At 33.9% G+C, this 8,572-nt stretch overlaps 1 pseudogene; it reads right to left on the bottom strand.

Moving 5' to 3' along the window:
- Positions 1-5,595: 5,595 nt before the first annotated feature.
- Positions 5,596-8,572, bottom strand: part of LOC137648132 (uncharacterized) — a 4,240-nt pseudogene continuing 1,263 nt past the window's right edge.

Genomic DNA, 8,572 nt, shown 5'->3' on the forward strand with positions numbered 1-8,572 from the left:
TCTCTCTCTCTCTCGTAGTCCAGTGATTACCAAATTTTCATCAATGGCGTGGGACCGGGATCGATCACATGGTGCTACGATTTTTTTTCCATGTGCTCAATATTCTACGCATATGTTTACCAAAGTACTAAAATATCCATGTTCGAATTTGGTCCATTCTGGTTAGTTACCTTCAGGGAAAAGGGATAGCATTTGCATTTTATGACGAAATATAGATAGATAGATAGATAGATAGATAGATAGATGGATTTATAGATAGATAATATCTATATAAAAAAAAGATAGTTAACCTTCCTTTTCTGTCACCTTTCAAAGCTGATGGGAAATAAAAGTCTTGGTGTAATCCAGCAATGCTTTAGGCTTAGAATCATTCAAGTAAAAAAAAGTTTTCAAGTATGCAGTTTCTAAAGCTTGACAAAAAAAAATTAAAGGAGAAACTATCTCTTTGTAATAGAAAAAAAAATAGTGCAGTGTTTAGAAGTTTTTATAAAGTCGGTGTCGATACAATAACCTAAAAGAGTAAAAATATTACGGAAAATTAGATGCACTGAATCATATGATGTAAGATATACTAGATAATCAAACAGTTCAGTTTTATGTATCCCAATCTTATCCAAGATTATGGAACAAATCTTCCTGAATCTAAATCATTCTTAGAAATGACGTTATCAAAAAAAAATTCTTTACGCTAAATCGTACACTGTACCAGGCTTCCAAGAACGATTGAATATCTCCACCAAGTCTCAATTGGAAGTCCAAACTTTCTTCGTCGTATTTCTAAAGAGTTTACCAACTGCAATTCACCTGGAAATGAAAGAAACCAGATCTTTTTTTCATGCGTTGTATTTAAAAGTAGATTGATGGGTAAATTAGATCTTACGTTCAATGTCAGAACGCCCGTAAATTGGATTTTCATTTATGGAAACAATTTTTTCAACTACTATTATTGATATCATATTTAAACTAATACTTATACAGAGTAACAAAATTTTTATGTCAATAAAAAAACAAAAAATATAGCAATTTTACTTATTGAAATTTCTATTTCTTACTGTGTTATCAAAAAACCATGTATTCCTCACACTCCCTGCTTCAATTTTCATACCCAAATATGCTGTTTCATTATTTTTCTATTTCGTTTTCTTAAACATAAATATATGAGATAAGTGAACTGAAATATATATCCATAAAGTTATAGAGAATGAATTAAATTATCCATCGAAATGAATTCTATCACACTTCAGCTTCTTAACACTTGACTCCCCTCATCGAATCACCTCGAGTGTTATCTCGGAACTTAATCCAGAATTACTGTTAAGTGTTATTGTTTTTCATCAAGTAAATCCTCACTTCAATGGATCTTGTACTCGTGTGTCCTAAGCAATTCGAGAGGATGTCAAACCTTCTGTTATTTCCTGCAAAAACGTTCACATACGCACAAGTAAACATCAAATAAACCCGACTTGGTATATATATATATATATATATATATGTGTGTGTGTGTGTGTGTGTTTATATATATATATATATATATATATATATATATATATATATATATATATATATATATATATATATATATATATATATATATATATATATATATATATATACAGTATATATATGTGTGTGTGTGTGCGTGTGTGTGTGTTTGTGTGTTAGTGGTAGTGTTTGGAATGGTAGTTATTTGTAGAATACCTATATACGTTTTAGAATACTCGCCAGTTTTATATAAAATATGAATTAATTTTGATACTTTCTGACATTACACACTCTACAAAGACAATTTCTACAATACCTAGGTATTCTATAAAATGCGTCTATGTACTTTGGTAAAGTATTTAAGTAGTATAGGTTTAACACTTAATTGATTATATACTGATAACTCTAGGATACTCAGTCTAAAGGAAATGTGTAATTAATTGTATATTTTTTTCATTCAATGTCATATCTAAAATGACACAAATAATCCCATTTTATTTACAACAACGATCTAAGCTCTCCACTTTCTTCCTCTGTCAGGATACTTTCATGAGTTTCTGCAGTCATTATGACAAGTTGCTACACATATTCTTCGATAATTATATTTTATTCCTTCCGCCAACGAATTTGGAAGGAAGATATTTTTTCGCCCCTGTTTGTGCGCGTGTGTTTGTTTGTGAACATCTTCCTGACCACAATTTTAATCATAGAGTAATGAAACTTGATGGGATTAACTTTTATGTAAAAAGCTGGACATGAATAAATTTTTGAAGCTGAAAGTCACGGACAAGTAAAATATTTGGTTTATCTAATCAGCCATAAGTGTCAATAAACGTAGTTGATATTTGAGTGTATAAAAATCCACGCCAATCAATACATGTTAAGGTCAAAAGTCAAAGTCAAGAAATAAGCTGCAATGGCGGAGGTTAGCCCTCTACTGAATGCCCTTCTAGTAACACTTCTTGGTGTAGCACTGATCTATACAATCCATCCTTTACTCTGCACTCAAACAGAGTTTAATAAGGAGACATCTTGATGGCAAAATTATATTAATCCAATTATTGCTATTTTGATCCTTCATCCACGTAGTAAGCTTATTTTCTATATCCTGATTGGCTCGGTCAACACCCCTCACTTTGAAACTATGTCGGGATTTCCCTTGAACAATATAAAGCAGAGGCCAATAATTTTAATGCGTGAGACAATCTGGTTTGTGTGACTGCAAGATGATTGGTGTGTCATTAAGAGTAAATTTATCAATCCAGTTGTAATCTACCTCCTCAGCTTGCTTAGCCTCAAGAGCTAAGAGCCACTGTGCAAACTTTGTTAGATGTTCCTTGTAGACTAAAATGATTCTTTGGTTTCTCTCTGGATGACTTTGGAAATCAATGAGATCAACTTGATATCGAGAAAAATTCTTTGGAAATTATTGGCTTCAAAGAACTCTATTTTAATAGCTTTTTGCTCTTGGTGTAATTGCAGATATATTCGACAAAATAATTCAATATTTGTGTGTTATATTTCTCTACTTGAACGGTAATTCCTTGATCACCAGGTGTCCACCTCTATGACCTACTGATATGTTTGCTTTTTACAGTATATTAAATAGTTCACTATCAGCTACATACATCATAATGGTAGTACTACCCTCCTTTCATGACTGAACGAGCTTCTGTTTCTGGTGCACTTCCATTATGCCCTACTTGTTTAGCAACCAATAATAGCGAGTGACTTTTTTGGCTGCAACTTTGGCATTCATAACTTTATTCAGTATCTGTTGTTAATGTTTATTGAGTACTGCAGCTGTACTGTTTGCTGCAGCTCCTCTATTAATTTTCATTTTATCATTACAGCAATGTTATTACTGTAGTCACACGTCTTCATTCTGAAGGGACAAAGGTAGTGACCAAAAATATCCTATACACTTTGTAAGGGTCCAATGATAGAAATAATGTTCTATCACTCATCAAGAGTTAAATGAAGTACAGTTAATGACCTTCACCTTATAAATAGAGTAATTGAACAGAAGAAACAATACAAGTAGCTCTCTTGTTCTTTTTGCCTTGTTTTACACATTGCCTAAATCGTAATCGGTTTTATAAAGAATAAATGGGAAATGTGTTGAATTTCTACTGTTAAATACTTCACCTGCAGATATTTTGCATTTTATATATTTTCTAAGCATTCTTTAGAAATATAAATGATAAACTTTGCCACAGAGACACACACACATACACACATACACACACGCACACACACACACACACACACACACACATATATATATATATATATATATATATATATATATATATATATATATATATATATATATATATATATATATATATATATATATATATATATATATATATATATGTATATATATATATATAACTCAATAAATCCCGTCTGGAATTCTCCGGGTTGGGTCCTGCATCTGATATCGCCATTCTCTCCAGAGACTCCTATCCAATGCCATCTGTGCCAGCTGCTGAAATGTCTCGCCTCTATTTGCTTTCTTGAAGGTTTTCACCCATGAATCTCTTGGTCGTCCTCTCGGTCTATTTCCGGCCACTCGACCATGAAGCACTATCTTTGGCCATCTGTCCTGTTCCATCCTCTGTATATGCCCAAACCATCTCCTCTGAATATCTTCCACTCTAATCAGAATTGTGTCCTCAACACCAGCCATTTCTTCCACTCTCTCGTTCGTAATACTGTCCTCCCATCTTACACCGCAGATTCTTCTCACACATTTCATTTCAAAGGCTAATAACTTTTTCTCCTCTCTCTTCTTCAGTATTCAGCATTCAGCATCGTATATCACAGTGGGGATTACTATTGCTCTTAATAGTCTAATTTTCAACTTAATGAACTTAATGAATATATTTCTGTCTTTCCAGATTCTTTTTTGCCTTCCAAATGCTTTCTGGCCACTTGAGATTCGGTCATGAATTGCTCTTTCCATCTTTCTATCTGCTGTGAAAAACACTCCCAAATATTTAAACTCATTGACTTGTTCCACTTCTCCCTCTGATAGCTGTATTTCTAAGGCCTCTCTCTAGCGTCCAATTTTCATACTTTTGGTTTTCTCTCTATTTATCACTAATTCATACCTACTGCACTGCTCCTCCACCATTCTCAACACTCTCTGAAGTTCCTCCTTAGTTTCTGCTAAAAGCAATATGTCATCTGCATATCTCATGTTAGATATTTTTGTTCCTCCTATATCTATGCCACCCTCATAATCTCCAAGTGCCATTCTCATTACCCATTCCAAGTATAGGTTGAAGAGGTGTGGTGATAGTGGGCAACCCTGTATAATCCCAGCAGTGGTTATGAACTCCTCTGTCAAACACTTTCCTTTTCTTACTTTAGCCGATGTCCTTTCATACAATCTCCTGATGGTTTCCAGTATTTTTGGTTCTAATCCCCATTCCTTCAAAATCCTAATCATCTCTTCTCTCCATATGGAGTCAAACGCTGGCCGGAAGTCAATAAATACACAATACAGATCTTTTTCCTTCTCCCAGATGATATGTGAGAAGGTGAATACATGATCGATTGTTCCTCTACCCGCCCTAAATCCTGCTTGACCCTCATCAATTATTTCCTCTTCTTGCCTTGCTATTCTACCACCAGCCTCAAGCAATTCCTTTGGTACTCCATCAATTCCTGGTGCTTTCCCACTTGATATAGCTCTTAAAGATTTTTCCACTTCTTCTATCAGGAGATCTGGCATTTCCTGTAGGTTCCATAGCTCTCCTCTTAGTTCTGGGTAATCTTCTCCAGTTACCCGTCTCCCACTTCCTTTTAGTTGTTCCTCGTAGTGCGTTTTCCAGATCTTCTCAATATCGGCCGTTGCTGATACCTTGTTACCCTCTGCATCTCTTAGAGCAATTCCATTTTTTTCCAACCCCTTGTCAATCTATCTACTGCAGTGAATAGTTCTCTTGAATGGCCGTTTCTGAAATATTCCTTTCATGTTTTACACAGGTCTTCTATCCATTTTATTTTTGCTTTTTTGCATTTATTGTCCATTGCTCTGCACTTTCGTCTATAACTTGCTTTGTTTTCGTGGGATGGGTCTTCATTCTTTGTCTTTTTTGCTTATCTCCTCTCTTGGCATGCATCCAATACTTCCTCTGTGACCCACTGTTGACTTGCTCTCCTTCTTTCCAAAATACTGTCGGCGTCCTCTTTAATTATGTCTCGTCCCCGACACCACTTTTCCTCTGTTGTCTCGAGTCCTATTAGTGGTTCAAAACGTCCTCTTACTCTTACTTTGAAGGCAGTTTTTACTTCCTCGTTCCTCCGTTTATCCACATTATACCTGACTAGTTCTTGATTTCTTCCTCTGTCTGTCCGAAATTTAATACGGATGTTTGAAAGTAGTAGTTCATGTGATGTTCCAAAGTCTGCTCCCCTCATCACTTTTGTTCCCATTACTGTTTTCCATCTCTTATTTATAAGGATATAATCAATGCAGTTCTTATGAATTCCATCTGGGTGTGTCCATGTGTATCTGTGCTGTTCTCTATGATAAAAGTATTTGTTATACACAGTTGTTCACCCTGGCAAAATTCCAACATCCTCTGTCCTCTTTCATTTCTTTCACCTAAACCGAACTCTCCCATCACATCCTCGTAGCCTCTCCTGTCATTTCCAATTTTACTATTGAAATCGCCCATCACCATGACTATATCGCCTGTCTTTGTTGTCTCTATTTCCTCCTTTAACTGTGAATAGAAGATTTCTACGTCTTCATCTTCATATGAGCTGTCTGGTGCATATACCTGAATAACCTAAAAATTCTTGTGCTTTCCTCTCAAAGTGACCGAAATTATTCTTGAGTTCACACAATTGTGCTCCAAATAAGCCCTTTGTGCTCTTTTTCCTAACATTAGTGCTACTCCCTCTCTATGAATATTGTCTGCTCTATCTGAATACAATATTTTGATTCCTTCTGACATCATTTCACCTTCTCTCACCCAATGAGTGTCTGCTATTCCCAATACAGCCCAACTGTATCTATTTATTTCTTCAATGGTACACCTAAGTTTTGCTGGTGCAAAGAGCGTTGTTACATTTACAGTTCCAACTGTTGTTATTACTTTTGCTGACCAAATTACCAATTTCTCACCACGAGGCTGTGGTTTAGGACTTCAGGGCGTGTCGGTTCCCCCGGACGCGGTAGCCATACTACTTTATCCTTGACATCTTTTTCATGCAGGTTTCCTGGCTAATAAGGTAGCCGGCTAGCCACTCCTCTGCTACCTGTTTGGTCCATGAGTCCTTATTAATATTATTCGGAGTAGCCCTTGCAATAAGTTGTACTGGAAGGGTTTCCCTCATCCGCCACCTAAAGGCCCAGAAACACTGTCAATCATGATTGTACAATCTAAGTGGTTGTGCAGGCATATCCTATAGTGAGTAGGTGTGATTGACAGTTTGCGCAGATAATTGAGTAGTGTTTGCCCAATCATAGTAGTTACACAATTATGAATGATAGTCTGTAGCGATGATTGCACCAACAGCTCATTCTTTTCTTTGATACTATGGCGAGCTCACAGGACTCTCAAGATTTTTGTAGGGAGTTTATTCAAATCTATACAGATTTTGCGGCTTTGTGGAATATATATGCATATATATATATATATATATATATATATATATATATATATATATATATATATATATATATATATATATATATATATATATATATATAAATATATATATATATGTATATATATATGTATATATATATATATATATATATATACATATATATATATATATATATATATATATATATATATATATATATATATATATATATATATATATATATATATATATATATATATATATATATATATGTATATATATATATATATATATATATATATATATATATATATATATACATATATATATATATATATATATATATATATATATATGTATATATATATATATATATATATATATATATATATATATATATATATATATATATATATATATATATATATATATATATATATATCCCGCTAACCATTAACTTATTAACAATTATCCAAAGCAATTCATGAGATGAACATGAAACATCATGTATATCTTGCTATATAGAAGTTTGCATTCCAAACGTCTACTCTTGTTAAGACTATGCTACAGATGCAATGATCAACTTAATGAATTATTTGTTAATCCGAGATTCTTGCCAGGGAACAGATCCTTCGTTATTAAAGTAATTACAAAATGCTTCCCTTAAATATTTTGCAGATGAAGTTTCATTGCGTGCGCACGTTGGTTCCAGTGAAATAGGTTGGTTGCCATACCTCTCATTCGCTTCATTAACCTTCTTATCATTCTCATCTTCAACATCTAAAACATCAAGATATGCTTGTGCATTTCGTTTCCTTAAGTAATTATGGAGATAGCAACATGCCATAACTATTGTTGAAGCCTTTGTTGGTGACACATTAATCGTTGACAAAAGAACTCTAAATCAATCTGACATAATCCCAAAAACATTTTCAACGATGCGTCTACCTCGTGATAATCTGTAATTATAGATAGCTTGAGATTTGGTTAAGTTACTGTATGCCAAAGGCTTTATGAAGTTATCCAGTAAAGGAAATGCATCAGGTGCAACGAAAACAAAAGGCATAGCGTCAGGGCAGCCGGGTAAAGTGGTTGGCTTTGGGATACACTGCACCATCTGACACTCTACCATTGGCACCTACATCAACCATCATAAATTCATAGTGAGCGTTAACAACAGCCATAAGCACAATGCTAAATGTATGTTTATAGTTGAAATAATAGGATTCAGATCTAATGGGTTTCTTGATTTGCACGTGTTTTCCATCGATTGCCCCAATGCAATGGGGAAAATGCCAAGTCTTTTCAAATGCTGTAGCTACTTCAAGCCATTCATTTGATGTTTTAGGGATCTGAAAGAATAAAATTGATATACTCGTAAATATCCATACATCATTTTCATCCTATCAATCATCATTATCGTGATCAATACCTTAATTAAATTTTAGGAAAATGTAAAGGCTATATTTTATTTCAT

Source organism: Palaemon carinicauda, chromosome 10 (genome assembly GCF_036898095.1).
Source record: "Palaemon carinicauda isolate YSFRI2023 chromosome 10, ASM3689809v2, whole genome shotgun sequence".
Taxonomy (NCBI): domain Eukaryota; kingdom Metazoa; phylum Arthropoda; class Malacostraca; order Decapoda; family Palaemonidae; genus Palaemon; species Palaemon carinicauda.